This window comes from Pseudophryne corroboree, chromosome 4 (genome assembly GCF_028390025.1).
Source record: "Pseudophryne corroboree isolate aPseCor3 chromosome 4, aPseCor3.hap2, whole genome shotgun sequence".
In the NCBI taxonomy this organism is placed as follows: domain Eukaryota; kingdom Metazoa; phylum Chordata; class Amphibia; order Anura; family Myobatrachidae; genus Pseudophryne; species Pseudophryne corroboree.
This window is the reverse complement of record NC_086447.1, coordinates 632,719,540-632,740,199: the sequence shown is the minus strand read 5'-3', so window position 1 is coordinate 632,740,199 and position 20,660 is coordinate 632,719,540. Positions and strand designations below refer to the sequence as shown.

The window sequence follows — 20,660 nt, the reverse complement described above, 5'->3', positions numbered from 1 at the left end:
ATATTGCAGAAAATCAATTTGATGCAACTGCTTTACCAACAGTATGTTAATCTTTTCCATTGCTGTTTTGTTGGCTGACTGAAGGAAGATATGCAGTGCATTTGAACCAAAGCAGATGTGTGCTGACAACTTAAATGCACAATCATGTTTGTGTTTGTTTTTTCTTTCTTTCTTCCATCCTTTGTAATATCATATTAAATATTAAGGTAGCAGTTTATAATCAATGACTAATGACATAAGAAAAGGAAAAAAAACAGTATACAAAGATGCTCCAGGTAAGGCTTGAACTCACAACCTCGGCATTGCTCAACAGATACTGTCTTATAAGTACCGCGCGCTGACCAATTGCGCCACTGGAGCACTTTGCAGCATTAATTGGTTATGCTAGATGTGGATTTTATTCAATACAATCAGTACAGTCAGAAGAATTGAAAAAGAAAATCATTTTTGGTGATGAATGATGAGCAACAAAGGAACATGCATGCCAGATGGCACTTGAATAAGCTGTCCACGGTGATAGAAAAGGTTTAAAAAACAACAACAACAATGTTATCATAATTAATGTCATATTTTAGCTTCTGTGGTCATTTTTTACAAGCTAAACACTGCAAGACTGTTTTACAGTTGAAGCAAGGATAAAATATCAACTCTAGTGATGAGACACTTGCTGTAATGACTTCCAACTCAGACGGGACTTAAACCCACAACCACTGGCTTAGGAGAACAGTGCCTTACCCATTATGCCAGTGGTGCTTACTGATGTTCTTATTTAAAACTGTTAGGTTTTTAATAGTCAATTATTTATTTTTGAGGAAAAAGTGAAGCTGTTTACTGTGTTCTTTGCATTACCAAGTCCAGCAAGAAATGTGCTGGTACTATCCAGAGCTGTCAGTATGGATTATCATGCTATATTGCAGAAAATCAATTTGATGCAACTGCTTTACCCACAGTATGTTAATCTTTTCCATTGCTGTTTTGTTGGCTGACTGAAGGAAGATATGCAGTGAATTTGTACCAAAGCAGATGTGTGCTGACAACTTAAATGTACAATCATGTTTGTGTTTTTTCTTTCTTTCTTCCATCCTTTGTAATATCATATTAAATATTAAGGTAGCAGTTTATAATCAATGACTGATGACATAAGAAAAGGAAAAAAAACAGTATACAAAGATGCTCCAGGTAAGACTTGAACTAACAACCTCGGCATTGCTCAATAGATACTGTCTTATAAGTACCACGCGCTGACCAATTGCGCCACTGGAGCACTTTGCAGCATTGATTGGTTATGCTAGATGTGGATTTTATTCAATACAATCAGTACAGTCATAAGAATTGAAAAAGAAAATCATTTTTGGTGATGAATGATGAGCAACAAAGGAACATGCATGCCAGATGGCACTTGAATAAGCTGTCCACGGTGATAAAAAAGGTTTAAAAAACAACAACAACAATGTTATCATAATTAATGTCATATTTTAGCTTCTGTGGTCATTTTTTACAAGCTAAACACTGCAAGACTGTTTTACAGTTGAAGCAAGGATAAAATATCAACTCTAGTGATGAGACACTTGCTGTAATTACTTCCACCCCATATGGGACTTGGACCCCCTGGCTTAGGAGGGCAGTGACTTATCCATTATGCCAGTGGTGCTTACTGATGTTCTTATTTAAGACTGTTAGGTTTTTAATAGTCAATTATTTATTTTTGAGGAAAAAGTGAAGCTGTTTACTGTGTTCTTTGCATTACCAAGTCCAGCAAGAAATGTGCTGGTACTATCCAGAGCTGTCAGTATGGATTATCATGCTATATTGCAGAAAATCAATTTGATGCAACTGCATTACCAACAGTATGTTAATCTTTTCCATTGCTGTTTTGTTGGCTGACTGAAGGAAGATATGCAGTGCATTTGAACCAAAGCAGATGTGTGCTGACAACTTAAATGCACAATCATGTTTGTGTTTTTTCTTTCTTTCTTCCATCCTTTGTAATATCATATTAAATATTAAGGTAGCAGTTTATAATCAATGACTAATGACATAAGAAAAGGAAAAAAAACAGTATACAAAGATGCTCCAGGTGAGGCTTGAACTCACAACCTCAGCATTGCTCAACAGATACTGTCTTATAAGTACCGCACACTGACCAATTGCGCCACTGGAGCACTTTGCAGCATTAGTTGGTTATGCTAGATGTGGATTTTATTCAATACAATCAGTACAGTCAGAAGAATTGAAAAAGAAAATCATTTTTGGTGATGAATGATGAGCAACAAAGGAACATGCATGCCAGATGGCACTTGAATAAGCTGTCCACGGTGATAGAAAAGGTTTAAAAAACAACAACAATGTTATCATAATTAATGTCATATTTTAGCTTCTGTGGTCATTTTTTACAAGCTAAACACTGCAAGACTGTTTTACAGTTGAAGCAAGGATAAAATATCAACTCTAGTGATGAGACACTTGCTGTAATGACTTCCAACTCAGACGGGACTTAAACCCACAACCACTGGCTTAGGAGAACAGTGCCTTACCCATTATGCCAGTGGTGCTTACTCATGTTCTTATTTAAAACTGTTAGGTTTTTAATAGTCAATTATTTATTTTTGAGGAAAAAGTGAAGCTGTTTACTGTGTTATTTGCATTACCAAGTCCAGCAAGAAATGTGCTGGTACTATCCAGAGCTGTCAGTATGGATTATCATGCTATATTGCAGAAAATCAATTTGATGCAACTGCTTTACCTACAGTATGTTAATCTTTTCCATTGCTGTTTTGTTGGCTGACTGAAGGAAGATATGCAGTGCATTTGTACCAAAGCAGATGTGTGCTGACAACTTAAATGCACAATCATGTTTGTGTTTTTTCTTTCTTTCTTCCATCCTTTGTAATATCATATTAAATATTAAGGTAGCAGTTTATAATCAATGACTAATGACATAAGAAAAGGAAAAAAAACAGTATACAAAGATGCTCCAGGTAAGGCTTGAACTCACAACCTCAGCATTGCTCAACAGATACTGTCTTATAAGTACCGCACGCAGACCAATTGCACCACTGGAGCACTTTGCAGCATTGTTTGGTTATGCTAGATGTGGATTTTATTCAATACAATCAGTACAGTCATAAGAATTGAAAAAGAAAATAATTTTTGGTGATGAATGATGAGCCACAAAGGAACATGCATGCCAGATGGCACTTGAATAAGCTGTCCACGGTGATAGAAAAGGTTTAAAAAACAACACCAACAATGTTATCATAATTTATGTCATATTTTAGCTTCTGTGGTCATTTTTTACAAGCTAAACACTGCAAGACTGTTTTACAGTTGAAGCAAGGATAAAATATCAACTCTAGTGATGAGACACTTGCTGTAATTACTTCCACCCCATATGGGACTTGGACCCCTGGCTTAGGAGGGCAGTGACTTATCCATTATGCCAGTGGTGCTTACTGATGTTCTTATTTAAGACTGTTAGGTTTTTAATAGTCAATTATTTATTTTTGAGGAAAAAGTGAAGCTGTTTACTGTGTTCTTTGCATTACCAAGTCCAGCAAGAAATGTGCTGGTACTATCCAGAGCTGTCAGTATGGATTATCATGCTATATTGCAGAAAATCAATTTGATGCAACTGCTTTACCCACAGTATGTTCATCTTTTCCATTGCTGTTTTGTTGGCTGACTGAAGGAAGATATGCAGTGAATTTGTACCAAAGCAGATGTGTGCTGACAACTTAAATGTACAATCATGTTTGTGTTTTTTCTTTCTTTCTTCCATCCTTTGTAATATCATATTAAATATTAAGGTAGCAGTTTATAATCAATGACTGATGACATAAGAAAAGGAAAAAAAACAGTATACAAAGATGCTCCAGGTAAGACTTGAACTAACAACCTCGGCATTGCTCAATAGATACTGTCTTATAAGTACCACGCGCTGACCAATTGCGCCACTGGAGCACTTTGCAGCATTGATTGGTTATGCTAGATGTGGATTTTATTCAATACAATCAGTACAGTCATAAGAATTGAAAAAGAAAATCATTTTTGGTGATGAATGATGAGCAACAAAGGAACATGCATGCCAGATGGCACTTGAATAAGCTGTCCACGGTGATAAAAAAGGTTTAAAAAACAACAACAACAATGTTATCATAATTAATGTCATATTTTAGCTTCTGTGGTCATTTTTTACACGCTAAACACTGCAAGACTGTTTTACAGTTGAAGCAAGGATAAAATATCAACTCTAGTGATGAGACACTTGCTGTAATTACTTCCACCCCATATGGGACTTGGACCCCCTGGCTTAGGAGGGCAGTGACTTATCCATTATGCCAGTGGTACTTACTGATGTTCTTATTTAAGACTGATAGGTTTTTAATAGTCAATTATTTATTTTTGAGGAAAAAGTGAAGCTGTTTACTGTGTTCTTTGCATTACCAAGTCCAGCAAGAAATGTGCTGGTACTATCCAGAGCTGTCAGTATGGATTATCATGCTATATTTCAGAAAATCAATTTGATGCAACTGCTTTACCAACAGTATGTTAATCTTTTCCATTGCTGTTTTGTTGGCTGACTGAAGGAAGATATGCAGTGCATTTGAACCAAAGCAGATGTGTGCTGACAACTTAAATGCACAATCATGTTTGTGTTTTTTCTTTCTTTCTTCCATCCTTTGTAATATCATATTAAATATTAAGGTAACAGTTTATAATCAATGACTAATGACATAAGAAAAGGAAAAAAAACAGTATACAAAGATGCTCCAGGTAAGGCTTGAATTCACAACCTCGGCATTGCTCAACAGATACTGTCTTATAAGTACCGCGCGCTGACCAATTGCGCCACTGGAGCACTTTGCAGCATTAATTGGTTATGCTAGATGTGGATTTTATTCAATACAATCAGTACAGTCAGAAGAATTGAAAAAGAAAATCATTTTTGGTGATGAATGATGAGCAACAAAGGAACATGCATGCCAGATGGCACTTGAATAAGCTGTCCACGGTGATAGAAAAGGTTTAAAAAACAACAACAATGTTATCATAATTAATGTCATATTTTAGCTTCTGTGGTCATTTTTTACAAGCTAAACACTGCAAGACTGTTTTACAGTTGAAGCAAGGATAAAATATCAACTCTAGTGATGAGACACTTGCTGTAATGACTTCCAACTCAGACGGGACTTAAACCCACAACCACTGGCTTAGGAGAACAGTGCCTTACCCATTATGCCAGTGGTGCTTACTCATGTTCTTATTTAAAACTGTTAGGTTTTTAATAGTCAATTATTTATTTTTGAGGAAAAAGTGAAGCTGTTTACTGTGTTCTTTGCATTACCAAGTCCAGCAAGAAATGTGCTGGTACTATTCAGAGCTGTCAGTATGGATTATCATGCTATATTGCAGAAAATCAATTTGATGCAAATACTTTACCAACAGTATGTTAATCTTTTCCATTGCTGTTTTGTTGGCTGGCTGAAGGAAGATATGCAGTGCATTTGTACCAAAGCAGATGTGTGCTGACAACTTAAATGCACAATCATGTTTGTGTTTTTTCTTTCTTTCTTCCATCCTTTGTAATATCATATTAAATATTAAGGTAGCAGTTTATAATCAATGACTAATGACATAAGAAAAGGAAAAAAAACAGTATACAAAGATGCGCCAGGTAAGGCTTGAACTCACAACCTCAGCATTGCTCAACAGATACTGTCTTATAAGTACCGCACGCTGACCAATTGCACCACTGGTGCACTTTGCAGCATTGTTTGGTTATGCTAGATGTGGATTTTATTCAATACAATCAGTACAGTCATAAGAATTGAAAAAGAAAATCATTTTTGGTGATGAATGATGAGCAACAAAGGAACATGCATGCCAGATGGCACTTGAATAAGCTGTCCAGGGTGATAAAAAAGGTTTAAAAAACAACAACAACAATGTTATCATAATTAATGTCATATTTTAGCTTCTGTTGTCATTTTTTACAAGCTAAACACTGCAAGACTGTTTTATAGTTGAAGCAAGGATAAAATATCAACTCTAGTGATGAGACACTTGCTGTAATTACTTCCACCACATATGGGACTTGGACCCCCTGGCTTAGGAGGGCAGTGACTTATCCATTATGCCAGTGTTGCTTACTGATGTTCTTATTTAAGACTGTTAGGTTTTTAATAGTCAATTATTTATTTTTGAGGAAAAAGTGAAGCTGTTTACTGTGTTCTTTGCATTACCAAGTCCAGCAAGAAATGTGCTGGTACTGTCCAGAGCTGTCAGTATGGATTATCATGCTATATTGCAGAAAATCAATTTGATGCAACTGCTTTACCAACAGTATGTTATTCTTTTCCATTGCTGTTTTGTTGGCTGACTGAAGGAAGATATGCAGTGCATTTGTACCAAAGCAGATGTGTGCTGACAACTTAAATGCACAATCATGTTTGTGTTTTTTCTTTCTTTCTTCCATCCTTTGTAATATCATATTAAATATTAAGGTAGCAGTTTATAATCAATGACTAATGACATACGAAAAGGAAAAAAAACAGTATACAAAGATGCTCCAGGTAAGACTTGAACTCACAAACTCGGCATTGCTCAATAGATACTGTCTTATAAGTACCACGCGCTGACCAATTACGCCACTGGAGCACTTTGCAGCATTGATTGGTTATGCTAGATGTGGATTTTACTCAATACAATCAGTACAGTCATAAGAATTGAAAAAGAAAATCATTTTTGGTGATGAATGATGAGCAACAAAGGAACATGCATGCCAGATGGCACTTGAATAAGCTGTCCAGGGTGATAAAAAAGGTTTAAAAAACAACAACAACAATGTTATCATAATTAATGTCATATTTTAGCTTCTGTTGTCATTTTTTACAAGCTAAACACTGCAAGACTGTTTTATAGTTGAAGCAAGGATAAAATATCAACTCTAGTGATGAGACACTTGCTGTAATTACTTCCACCACATATGGGACTTGGACCCCCTGGCTTAGGAGGGCAGTGACTTATCCATTATGCCAGTGTTGCTTACTGATGTTCTTATTTAAGACTGTTAGGTTTTTAATAGTCAATTATTTATTTTTGAGGAAAAAGTGAAGCTGTTTACTGTGTTCTTTGCATTACCAAGTCCAGCAAGAAATGTGCTGGTACTGTCCAGAGCTGTCAGTATGGATTATCATGCTATATTGCAGAAAATCAATTTGATGCAACTGCATTACCAACAGTATGTTAATCTTTTCCATTGCTGTTTTGTTGGCTGACTGAAGGAAGATATGCAGTGCATTTGAACCAAAGCAGATGTGTGCTGACAACTTAAATGCACAATCATGTTTGTGTTTTTTCTTTCTTTCTTCCATCCTTTGTAATATCATATTAAATATTAAGGTAGCAGTTTATAATCAATGACTAATGACATAAGAAAACGAAAAAAACAGTATACAAAGAGGCTCCAGGTGAGGCTTGAACTCACAACCTCGGCATTGCTCAACAGATATTGTCTTATAAGTACCGCACGCTGACCAATTGCACCACTGGAGCACTTTGCAGCATTGATTGGTTATGCTAGATGTTGATTTTATTCAATACAATCAGTACAGTCATAAGAATTGAAAAAGAAAATAATTTTTGGTGATGAATGATGAGCAACAAAGGAACATGCATGCCAGATGGCACATGAATAAGCTGTCCACGGTGATAAAAAAAGGTTTAAAAAACAACAACAACAATGTTATCATAATTAATGTCATATTTTAGCTTCTGTGGTCATTTTTTACAAGCTAAACACTGCAAGACTGTTTTACAGTTGAAGCAAGGATAAAATATCAACTCTAGTGATGAGACACTTGCTGTAATGACTTCCAACTCAGACGGGACTTAAACCCACAACTACTGGCTTAGGAGAACAGTGCCTTACCCATTTTGCCAGTGGTGCTTACTGATGTTCTTATTTAAGACTGTTAGGTTTTTAATAGTCAATTATTTATTTTTGAGGAAAAAGTGAAGCTGTTTACTGTGTTCTTTGCATTACCAAGTCCAGAAAGAAATGTGCTGGTACTATCCAGAGCTGTCAGTATGGATTTTCATGCTATATTGCAGAAAATCAATTTGATGCAACTGCTTTACCAACAGTATGTTAATCTTTTCCATTGCTGTTTTGTTGGCTGACTGAAGGAAGATATGCAGTGCATTTGAACCAAAGCAGATGTGTGCTGACAACTTAAATCCACAATCATGTTTGTGTTTTTTCTTTCTTTCTTTCATCCTTTGTAATATCATATTAAATATTAAGGTAGCAGTTTATAATCAATGACTAATGACATAAGAAAAGAAAAAAAAACAGTATACAAAGATACTCCAGGTGAGGCTTGAACTCACAACCTTGGCATTGCTCAACAGATACTGTCTTATAAGTACCACACGCTGACCGATTGCGCCACTGGAGCACTTTGCAGCATTAATTGGTTATGCTAGATGTGGATTTTATTCAATACAATCAGTACAGTCATAAGAATTGAAAAAGAAAATCATTTTTGGTGATGAATGATGAGCAACAAAGGAACATGCATGCCAGATGGCACTTGAATAAGCTGTCCACGGTGATAGAAAAGGTTTAAAAAACAACAACAATGTTATCATAATTAATGTCATATTTTAGCTTCTGTGGTAATTTTTTACAAGCAAAACACTGCAAGACTGTTTTACAGTTGAAGCAAGGATAAAATATCATCTCTAGTGATGAGACACTTGCTGTAGTGACTTACACCCCATATGGGACTTTGACCCCCTGGCTTAGGAGGGCAGTGACTTATCCATTATGCCAGTGGTGCTTACTGATGTTCTTATTTAAGACTGTTAGGTTTTTAATAGTCAATTATTTATTTTTGAGGAAAAAGTGAAGCTGTTTACTGTGTTCTTTGCATTACCAAGTCCAGCAAGAAATGTGCTGGTACTATCCAGAGCTGTCAGTATGGATTAGCATGCTATATTGCAGAAAATCAATTTGATGCAACTGCTTTACCAACAGTATGTTAATCTTTTCCATTGCTGTTTGTTGGCTGACTGAAGGAAGATATGCAGATGTGTGCTGACAACTTAAATGCACAATCATGTTTGTGTTTTTTCTTTCTTTCTTCCGTCCTTTGTAATATCATATTAAATATTAAGGTAGCAGTTTATAATCAATGACTAATGACATAAGAAAAGGAAAAAAAACAGTATACAAAGATGCTCCAGGTGAGGCTTGAACTCACAACCTCGGCATTGCTCAACAGATACTGTTTTATAAGTACCGCACGCTGACCAATTGCACCACTGGAGCACTTTGCAGCATTGATTGGTTATGCTAGATGTGGATTTTATTCAATACAATCAGTACAGTCATAAGAATTGAAAAAGAAAATCATTTTTGGTGATGAATGATGAGCAACAAAGGAACATGCATGCCAGATGGCACTTGAATAAGCTGTCCACGGTGATAAAAAAGGTTTAAAAAACAACAACAACAATGTTATCATAATTAATGTCATATTTTAGCTTCTGTGGTCATTTTTTACAAGCTAAACACTGCAAGACTGTTTTACAGTTGAAGCAAGGATAAAATATCAACTCTAGTGATGAGACACTTGCTGTAATTACTTCCACCCCATATGGGACTTGGACCCCCTGGCTTAGGAGGGCAGTGACTTATCCATTATGCCAGTGGTGCTTACTGATGTTCTTATTTAAGACTGTTAGGTTTTTAATAGTCAATTATTTATTTTTGAGGAAAAAGTGAAGCTGTTTACTGTGTTCTTTGCATTACCAAGTCCAGCAAGAAATGTGCTGGTACTATCCAGAGCTGTCAGTATGGATTATCATGCTATATTGCAGAAAATCAATTTGATGCAACTGCATTACCAACAGTATGTTAATCTTTTCCATTGCTGTTTTGTTGGCTGACTGAAGGAAGATATGCAGTGCATTTGAACCAAAGCAGATGTGTGCTGACAACTTAAATGCACAATCATGTTTGTGTTTTTTCTTTCTTTCTTCCATCCTTTGTAATATCATATTAAATATTAAGGTAGCAGTTTATAATCAATGACTAATGACATAAGAAAAGGAAAAAAAACAGTATACAAAGATGCTCCAGGTGAGGCTTGAACTCACAACCTCAGCATTGCTCAACAGATACTGTCTTATAAGTACCGCACACTGACCAATTGCGCCACTGGAGCACTTTGCAGCATTAATTGGTTATGCTAGATGTGGATTTTATTCAATACAATCAGTACAGTCAGAAGAATTGAAAAAGAAAATCATTTTTGGTGATGAATGATGAGCAACAAAGGAACATGCATGCCAGATGGCACTTGAATAAGCTGTCCACGGTGATAGAAAAGGTTTAAAAAACAACAACAATGTTATCATAATTAATGTCATATTTTAGCTTCTGTGGTCATTTTTTACAAGCTAAACACTGCAAGACTGTTTTACAGTTGAAGCAAGGATAAAATATCAACTCTAGTGATGAGACACTTGCTGTAATGACTTCCAACTCAGACGGGACTTAAACCCACAACCACTGGCTTAGGAGAACAGTGCCTTACCCATTATGCCAGTGGTGCTTACTCATGTTCTTATTTAAAACTGTTAGGTTTTTAATAGTCAATTATTTATTTTTGAGGAAAAAGTGAAGCTGTTTACTGTGTTCTTTGCATTACCAAGTCCAGCAAGAAATGTGCTGGTACTATCCAGAGCTGTCAGTATGGATTATCATGCTATATTGCAGAAAATCAATTTGATGCAACTGCTTTACCTACAGTATGTTAATCTTTTCCATTGCTGTTTTGTTGGCTGACTGAAGGAAGATATGCAGTGCATTTGTACCAAAGCAGATGTGTGCTGACAACTTAAATGCACAATCATGTTTGTGTTTTTTCTTTCTTTCTTCCATCCTTTGTAATATCATATTAAATATTAAGGTAGCAGTTTATAATCAATGACTAATGACATAAGAAAAGGAAAAAAAACAGTATACAAAGATGCTCCAGGTAAGGCTTGAACTCACAACCTCAGCATTGCTCAACAGATACTGTCTTATAAGTACCGCACGCTGACCAATTGCACCACTGGAGCACTTTGCAGCATTGTTTGGTTATGCTAGATGTGGATTTTATTCAATACAATCAGTACAGTCATAAGAATTGAAAAAGAAAATAATTTTTGGTGATGAATGATGAGCCACAAAGGAACATGCATGCCAGATGGCACTTGAATAAGCTGTCCACGGTGATAGAAAAGGTTTAAAAAACAACACCAACAATGTTATCATAATTTATGTCATATTTTAGCTTCTGTGGTCATTTTTTACAAGCTAAACACTGCAAGACTGTTTTACAGTTGAAGCAAGGATAAAATATCAACTCTAGTGATGAGACACTTGCTGTAATTACTTCCACCCCATATGGGACTTGGACCCCCTGGCTTAGGAGGGCAGTGACTTATCCATTATGCCAGTGGTGCTTACTGATGTTCTTATTTAAGACTGTTAGGTTTTTAATAGTCAATTATTTATTTTTGAGGAAAAAGTGAAGCTGTTTACTGTGTTCTTTGCATTACCAAGTCCAGCAAGAAATGTGCTGGTACTATCTAGAGCTGTCAGTATGGATTATCATGCTATATTGCAGAAAATCAATTTGATGCAACTGCTTTACCCACAGTATGTTAATCTTTTCCATTGCTGTTTTGTTGGCTGACTGAAGGAAGATATGCAGTGAATTTGTACCAAAGCAGATGTGTGCTGACAACTTAAATGTACAATCATGTTTGTGTTTTTTCTTTCTTTCTTCCATCCTTTGTAATATCATATTAAATATTAAGGTAGCAGTTTATAATCAATGACTGATGACATAAGAAAAGGAAAAAAAACAGTATACAAAGATGCTCCAGGTAAGACTTGAACTAACAACCTCGGCATTGCTCAATAGATACTGTCTTATAAGTACCACGCGCTGACCAATTGCACCACTGGAGCACTTTGCAGCATTGATTGGTTATGCTAGATGTGGATTTTATTCAATACAATCAGTACAGTCATAAGAATTGAAAAAGAAAATCATTTTTGGTGATGAATGATGAGCAACAAAGGAACATGCATGCCAGATGGCACTTGAATAAGCTGTCCACGGTGATAAAAAAAGGTTTAAAAAACAACAACAACAATGTTATCATAATTAATGTCATATTTTAGCTTCTGTGGTCATTTTTTACAAGCTAAACACTGCAAGACTGTTTTACAGTTGAAGCAAGGATAAAATATCAACTCTAGTGATGAGACACTTGCTGTAATTACTTCCACCCCATATGGGACTTGGACCCCCTGGCTTAGGAGGGCAGTGACTTATCCATTATGCCAGTGGTGCTTACTGATGTTCTTATTTAAGACTGATAGGTTTTTAATAGTCAATTATTTATTTTTGAGGAAAAAGTGAAGCTGTTTACTGTGTTCTTTGCATTACCAAGTCCAGCAAGAAATGTGCTGGTACTATCCAGAGCTGTCAGTATGGATTATCATGCTATATTGCAGAAAATCAATTTGATGCAACTGCTTTACCAACAGTATGTTAATCTTTTCCATTGCTGTTTTGTTGGCTGACTGAAGGAAGATATGCAGTGCATTTGAACCAAAGCAGATGTGTGCTGACAACTTAAATGCACAATCATGTTTGTGTTTTTTCTTTCTTTCTTCCATCCTTTGTAATATCATATTAAATATTAAGGTAGCAGTTTATAATCAATGACTAATGACATAAGAAAAGGAAAAAAAACAGTATACAAAGATGCTCCAGGTAAGGCTTGAATTCACAACCTCGGCATTGCTCAACAGATACTGTCTTATAAGTACCGCGCGCTGACCAATTGCGCCACTGGAGCACTTTGCAGCATTAATTGGTTATGCTAGATGTGGATTTTATTCAATACAATCAGTACAGTCAGAAGAATTGAAAAAGAAAATCATTTTTGGTGATGAATGATGAGCAACAAAGGAACATGCATGCCAGATGGCACTTGAATAAGCTGTCCACGGTGATAGAAAAGGTTTAAAAAACAACAACAATGTTATCATAATTAATGTCATATTTTAGCTTCTGTGGTCATTTTTTACAAGCTAAACACTGCAAGACTGTTTTACAGTTGAAGCAAGGATAAAATATCAACTCTAGTGATGAGACACTTGCTGTAATGACTTCCAACTCAGACGGGACTTAAACCCACAACCACTGGCTTAGGAGAACAGTGCCTTACCCATTATGCCAGTGGTGCTTACTCATGTTCTTATTTAAAACTGTTAGGTTTTTAATAGTCAATTGTTTATTTTTGAGGAAAAAGTGAAGCTGTTTACTGTGTTCTTTGCATTACCAAGTCCAGCAAGAAATGTGCTGGTACTATTCAGAGCTGTCAGTATGGATTATCATGCTATATTGCAGAAAATCAATTTGATGCAAATACTTTACCAACAGTATGTTAATCTTTTCCATTGCTGTTTTGTTGGCTGGCTGAAGGAAGATATGCAGTGCATTTGTACCAAAGCAGATGTGTGCTGACAACTTAAATGCACAATCATGTTTGTGTTTTTTCTTTCTTTCTTCCATCCTTTGTAATATCATATTAAATATTAAGGTAGCAGTTTATAATCAATGACTAATGACATAAGAAAAGGAAAAAAAACAGTATACAAAGATGCGCCAGGTAAGGCTTGAACTCACAACCTCAGCATTGCTCAACAGATACTGTCTTATAAGTACCGCACGCTGACCAATTGCACCACTGGTGCACTTTGCAGCATTGTTTGGTTATGCTAGATGTGGATTTTATTCAATACAATCAGTACAGTCATAAGAATTGAAAAAGAAAATCATTTTTGGTGATGAATGATGAGCAACAAAGGAACATGCATGCCAGATGGCACTTGAATAAGCTGTCCAGGGTGATAAAAAAGGTTTAAAAAACAACAACAACAACAATGTTATCATAATTAATGTCATATTTTAGCTTCTGTTGTCATTTTTTACAAGCTAAACACTGCAAGACTGTTTTATAGTTGAAGCACTGATAAAATATCAACTCTAGTGATGAGACACTTGCTGTAATTACTTCCACCACATATGGGACTTGGACCCCCTGGCTTAGGAGGGCAGTGACTTATCCATTATGCCAGTGTTGCTTACTGATGTTCTTATTTAAGACTGTTAGGTTTTTAATAGTCAATTATTTATTTTTGAGGAAAAAGTGAAGCTGTTTACTGTGTTCTTTGCATTACCAAGTCCAGCAAGAAATGTGCTGGTACTGTCCAGAGCTGTCAGTATGGATTATCATGCTATATTGCAGAAAATGAATTTGATGCAACTGCATTACCAACAGTATGTTAATCTTTTCCATTGCTGTTTTGTTGGCTGACTGAAGGAAGATATGCAGTGCATTTGAACCAAAGCAGATGTGTGCTGACAACTTAAAAGCACAATCATGTTTGTGTTTTTTCCTTCTTTCTTCCATCCTTTGTAATATCATATTAAATATTAAGGTAGCAGTTTATAATCAATGACTAATGACATAAGAAAAGGAAAAAAACAGTATACAAAGAGGCTCCAGGTGAGGCTTGAACTCACAACCTCCGCATTGCTCAACAGATATTGTCTTATAAGTACCGCACGCTGACCAATTGCACCACTGGAGCACTTTGCAGCATTGATTGGTTATGCTAGATGTTGATTTTATTCAATACAATCAGTACAGTCATAAGAATTGAAAAAGAAAATAATTTTTGGTGATGAATGATGAGCAACAAAGGAACATGCATGCCAGATGGCACTTGAATAAGCTGTCCACGGTGATAAAAAAGGTTTAAAAAACAACAACAACAATTTTATCATAATTAATGTCTTATTTTAGCTTCTGTGGTCATTTTTTACAAGCTAAACACTGCAAGACTGTTTTACAGTTGAAGCAAGGATAAAATATCAACTCTAGTGATGAGACACTTGCTGTAATGACTTCCAACTCAGACGGGACTTAAACCCACAACCACTGGCTTAGGAGAACAGTGCCTTACCCATTATGCCAGTGGTGCTTACTGATGTTCTTATTTAAGACTGTTAGGTTTTTAATAGTCAATTATTTATTTTTGAGGAAAAAGTGAAGCTGTTTACTGTGTTCTTTGCATTACCAAGTCCAGCAAGAAATGTGCTGGTACTATCCAGAGCTGTCAGTATGGATTATCATGCTATATTGCAGAAAATCAATTTGATGCAACTGCTTTACCAACAGTATGTTATTCTTTTCCATTGCTGTTTTGTTGGCTGACTGAAGGAAGATATGCAGTGCATTTGTACCAAAGCAGATGTGTGCTGACAACTTAAATGCACAATCATGTTTGTGTTTTTTCTTTCTTTCTTCCATCCTTTGTAATATCATATTAAATATTAAGGTAGCAGTTTATAATCAATGACTAATGACATACGAAAAGGAAAAAAAACAGTATACAAAGATGCTCCAGGTAAGACTTGAACTCACAAACTCGGCATTGCTCAATAGATACTGTCTTATAAGTACCACGCGCTGACCAATTACGCCACTGGAGCACTTTGCAGCATTGATTGGTTATGCTAGATGTGGATTTTATTCAATACAATCAGTACAGTCATAAGAATTGAAAAAGAAAATCATTTTTGGTGATGAATGATGAGCAACAAAGGAACATGCATGCCAGATGGCACTTGAATAAGCTGTCCAGGGTGATAAAAAAGGTTTAAAAAACAACAACAACAATGTTATCATAATTAATGTCATATTTTAGCTTCTGTTGTCATTTTTTACAAGCTAAACACTGCAAGACTGTTTTATAGTTGAAGCAAGGATAAAATATCAACTCTAGTGATGAGACACTTGCTGTAATTACTTCCACCACATATGGGACTTGGACCCCCTGGCTTAGGAGGGCAGTGACTTATCCATTATGCCAGTGTTGCTTACTGATGTTCTTATTTAAGACTGTTAGGTTTTTAATAGTCAATTATTTATTTTTGAGGAAAAAGTGAAGCTGTTTACTGTGTTCTTTGCATTACCAAGTCCAGCAAGAAATGTGCTGGTACTGTCCAGAGCTGTCAGTATGGATTATCATGCTATATTGCAGAAAATCAATTTGATGCAACTGCATTACCAACAGTATGTTAATCTTTTCCATTGCTGTTTTGTTGGCTGACTGAAGGAAGATATGCAGTGCATTTGAACCAAAGCAGATGTGTGCTGACAACTTAAATGCACAATCATGTTTGTGTTTTTTCTTTCTTTCTTCCATCCTTTGTAATATCATATTAAATATTAAGGTAGCAGTTTATAATCAATGACTAATGACATAAGAAAAGGAAAAAAACAGTATACAAAGAGGCTCCAGGTGAGGCTTGAACTCACAACCTCGGCATTGCTCAACAGATATTGTCTTATAAGTACCGCACGCTGACCAATTGCACCACTGGAGCACTTTGCAGCATTGATTGGTTATGCTAGATGTTGATTTTATTCAATACAATCAGTACAGTCATAAGAATTGAAAAAGAAAATAATTTTTGGTGATGAATGATGAGCAACAAAGGAACATGCATGCCAGATGGCACTTGAATAAGCTGTCCACGGTGATAAAAAAAGGTTTAAAAAACAACAACAACAATGTTATCATAATTAATGTCATATTTTAGCTTCTGTGGTCATTTTTTACAAGCTAAACACTGCAATACTGTTTTACAGTTGAAGCAAGGATAAAATATCAACTCTAGTGATGAGACACTTGCTGTAATGACTTCCAACTCAGATGGGACTTAAACCCACAACTACTGGCTTAGGAGAACAGTGCCTTACCCATTTTGCCAGTGGTGCTTACTGATGTTCTTATTTAAGACTGTTAGGTTTTTAATAGTCAATTATTTATTTTTGAGGAAAAAGTGAAGCTGTTTACTGTGTTCTTTGCATTACCAAGTCCAGAAAGAAATGTGCTGGTACTATCCAGAGCTGTCAGTATGGATTTTCATGCTATATTGCAGAAAATCAATTTGATGCAACTGCTTTAACAACAGTATGTTAATCTTTTCCATTGCTGTTTTGTTGGCTGACTGAAGGAAGATATGCAGTGCATTTGAACCAAAGCAGATGTGTGCTGACAACTTAAATGCACAATCATGTTTGTGTTTTTTCTTTCTTTCTTTCATCCTTTGTAATATCATATTAAATATTAAGGTAGCAGTTTATAATCAATGACTAATGACATAAGAAAAGAAAAAAAAACAGTATACAAAGATACTCCAGGTGAGGCTTGAACTCACAACCTTGGCATTGCTCAACAGATACTGTCTTATAAGTACCACACGCTGACCGATTGCGCCACTGGAGCACTTTGCAGCATTAATTGGTTATGCTAGATGTGGATTTTATTCAATACAATCAGTACAGTCATAAGAATTGAAAAAGAAAATCATTTTTGGTGATGAATGATGAGCAACAAAGGAACATGCATGCCAGATGGCACTTGAATAAGCTGTCCACGGTGATAGAAAAGGTTTAAAAAACAACAACAATGTTATCATAATTAATGTCATATTTTAGCTTCTGTGGTAATTTTTTACAAGCAAAACACTGCAAGACTGTTTTACAGTTGAAGCAAGGATAAAATATCAACTCTAGTGATGAGACACTTGCTGTAGTGACTTACACCCCATATGGGACTTTGACCCCCTGGCTTAGGAGGGCAGTGACTTATCCATTATGCCAGTGGTGCTTACTGATGTTCTTATTTAAGACTGTTAGGTTTTTAATAGTCAATTATTTATTTTTGAGGAAAAAGTGAAGCTGTTTACTGTGTTCTTTGCATTACCAAGTCCAGCAAGAAATGTGCTGGTACTATCCAGAGCTGTCAGTATGGATTAGCATGCTATATTGCAGAAAATCAATTTGATGCAACTGCTTTACCAACAGTATGTTAATCTTTTCCATTGCTGTTTTGTTGGCTGACTGAAGGAAGATATGCAGATGTGTGCTGACAACTTAAATGTACAATCATGTTTGTGTTTTTTCTTTCTTTCTTCCGTCCTTTGTAATATCATATTAAATATTAAGGTAGCAGTTTATAATCAATGACTAATGACATAAGAAAAGGAAAAAAAACAGTATACAAAGATGCTCCAGGTGAGGCTTGAACTCACAACCTCGGCATTGCTCAACAGATACTGTCTTATAAGTACCGCACGCTGACCAATTGCACCACTGGAGCACTTTGCAGCATTGATTGGTTATGCTAGATGTGGATTTTATTCAATACAATCAGTACAGTCATAAGAATTGAAAAAGAAAATCATTTTTGGTGATGAATGATGAGCAACAAAGGAACATGCATGCCAGATGGCACTTGAATAAGCTGTCCACGGTGATAGAAAAGGTTTAAAAAACAACAACAACAATGTTATCATAATTAATGTCATATTTTAGCTTCTGTGGTCATTTTTTACAAGCTAAACACTGCAAGACTGTTTTATAGTAGAAGCAAGGATAAAATATCAACTCTAGTGATGAGACACTTGCTGTAATGACTTCCAACTCAGACGGGACTTAAACCCACAACCACTGGCTTAGGAGAACAGTGCCTTACCCATTTTGCCAGTGGTGCTTACTCATGTTCTTATTTAAGACTGTTAGGTTTTTAATAGTTAATTATTTATTTTTGAGGAAAAAGTGAAGCTGTTTACTGTGTTCTTTGCATTACCAAGTCCAGAAAGAAATGTGCTGGTACTATCCAGAGCTGTCAGTATGGATTTTCATGCTATATTGCAGAAAATCAATTTGATGCAACTGCTTTACCAACAGTATGTTAATCTTTTCCATTGCTGTTTTGTTGGCTGACTGAAGGAAGATATGCAGTGCATTTGAACCAAAGCAGATGTGTGCTGACAACTTAAATGCACAATCATGATTGTGTTTTTTCTTTCTTTCTTTCATCCTTTGTAATATCATATTAAATATTAAGGTAGCAGTTTATAATCAATGACTAATGACATAAGAAAAGAAAAAAAAACAGTATACAAAGATGCTCCAGGTGAGGCTTGAACTCACAACCTCGGCATTGCTCAACAGATACTGTCTTATAAGTACCGCACGCTGACCGATTGCGCCACTGGAGCACTTTGCAGCATTAATTGGTTATGCTAGATGTAGATTTTATTCAATACAATCAGTACAGTCATAAGAATTGAAAAAGAAAATAATTTTTGGTGATGAATGATGAGCAACAAAGGAACATGCATGCCAGATGGCACTTGAATAAGCTGTCCACGGTGATAGAAAAGGTTTAAAAAAACAACAACAATGTTATCATAATTAATGTCATATTTTAGCTTCTGTGGTAATTTTTTACAAGCTAAACACTGCAAGACTGTTTTACAGTTGAAGCAAGGATAAAATATCAACTCTAGTGATGAGACACTTGCTGTAGTGACTTACACCCCATATGGGACTTGGACCCCCTGGCTTAGGCGGGCAGTGACTTATCCATTATGCCAGTGGTGCTTACTGATGTTCTTATTTAAGACTGTTAGGTTTTTAATAGTCAATTATTTATTTTTGAGGAAAAAGTGAAGCTGTTTACTGTGTTCTTTGCATTACCAAGTCCAGCAAGAAATGTGCTGGTACTATCCAGAGCTGTCAGTATGGATTAGCATGCTATATTGCAGAAAATCAATTTGATGCAACTGCTTTACCAACAGTATGTTAATCTTTTCCATTGCTGTTTTGTTGGCTGACTGAAGGAAGATATGCAGATGTGTGCTGACAACTTAAATGCACAATCATGTTTGTGTTTTTTCTTTCTTTCTACCGTCCTTTGTAATATCATATTAAATATTAAGGTAGCAGTTTATAATCAATGACTAATGACATAAGAAAAGGAAAAAAAACAGCATACAAAGATGCTCCAGGTGAGGCTTGAACTCACAACCTCGGCATTGCTCAACAGGTACTGTCTTATAAGTACCGCACGCTGACCAATTGCACCACTGGAGCACTTTGTAGCATTGATTGGTTATGCTAGATGTGGATTTTATTCAATACAATCAGTACAGTCATAAGAATTAAAAAAGAAAATCATTTTTGGTGATGAATGATGAGCAACAAAGGAACATGCATGCCAGATGGCACTTGAATAAGCTGTCCACGGTGATAGAAAAGGTTTAAACAACAACAACAATGTTATCATAATTAATGTCATATTTTAGCTTCTGTGGTCATTTTTTTACAAGCTAAACACTGCAAGACTGTTTTACAGTTGAAGCAAGGATAAATTATCAACTCTAGTGATGAGACACTTGCTGTAATTACTTCCATCCCATATGGGACTTTGACTCCCTGGCTTAGGAGGGCAGTGACTTATCCATTATGCCAGTGGTGCTTACTGATGTTCTTATTTAAGACTGTTAGGTTTTTAATAGTCAATTATTAATTTTTGAGGAAAAAGTGAAGCTGTTTACTGTGTTCTTTGCATTACCAAGTCCAGCAAGAAATGTGCTGGTACTATCAAAAGCTGTCAGTATGGATTATCATGCTATATTGCAGAAAATCAATTTGATGCA

At 35.8% G+C, this 20,660-nt stretch overlaps 7 non-coding genes across 7 annotated transcripts; all 7 read right to left on the bottom strand.

Moving 5' to 3' along the window:
• Positions 1-267: 267 nt before the first annotated feature.
• TRNAI-UAU (transfer RNA isoleucine (anticodon UAU)) lies at positions 268-360 on the bottom strand. The gene is given in 2 exon segments: positions 268-303; positions 323-360. It is a non-coding gene; the product is annotated as a tRNA-Ile (tRNA).
• An 8,006-nt stretch (positions 361-8,366) lies between these two features.
• Positions 8,367-8,459, bottom strand: TRNAI-UAU (transfer RNA isoleucine (anticodon UAU)). Its single transcript is given in 2 exon segments — positions 8,367-8,402; positions 8,422-8,459. It is a non-coding gene; the product is annotated as a tRNA-Ile (tRNA).
• Positions 8,460-9,241: 782 nt separating this feature from the next.
• TRNAI-UAU (transfer RNA isoleucine (anticodon UAU)) lies at positions 9,242-9,334 on the bottom strand. The gene is given in 2 exon segments: positions 9,242-9,277; positions 9,297-9,334. It is a non-coding gene; the product is annotated as a tRNA-Ile (tRNA).
• Positions 9,335-17,344: 8,010 nt separating this feature from the next.
• On the bottom strand, positions 17,345-17,437 carry TRNAI-UAU (transfer RNA isoleucine (anticodon UAU)). Its single transcript is given in 2 exon segments — positions 17,345-17,380; positions 17,400-17,437. It is a non-coding gene; the product is annotated as a tRNA-Ile (tRNA).
• A 783-nt stretch (positions 17,438-18,220) lies between these two features.
• TRNAI-UAU (transfer RNA isoleucine (anticodon UAU)) lies at positions 18,221-18,313 on the bottom strand. The gene is given in 2 exon segments: positions 18,221-18,256; positions 18,276-18,313. It is a non-coding gene; the product is annotated as a tRNA-Ile (tRNA).
• Positions 18,314-19,124: 811 nt separating this feature from the next.
• On the bottom strand, positions 19,125-19,217 carry TRNAI-UAU (transfer RNA isoleucine (anticodon UAU)). The gene is given in 2 exon segments: positions 19,125-19,160; positions 19,180-19,217. It is a non-coding gene; the product is annotated as a tRNA-Ile (tRNA).
• A 784-nt stretch (positions 19,218-20,001) lies between these two features.
• On the bottom strand, positions 20,002-20,094 carry TRNAI-UAU (transfer RNA isoleucine (anticodon UAU)). The gene is given in 2 exon segments: positions 20,002-20,037; positions 20,057-20,094. It is a non-coding gene; the product is annotated as a tRNA-Ile (tRNA).
• Positions 20,095-20,660: the final 566 nt, after the last annotated feature.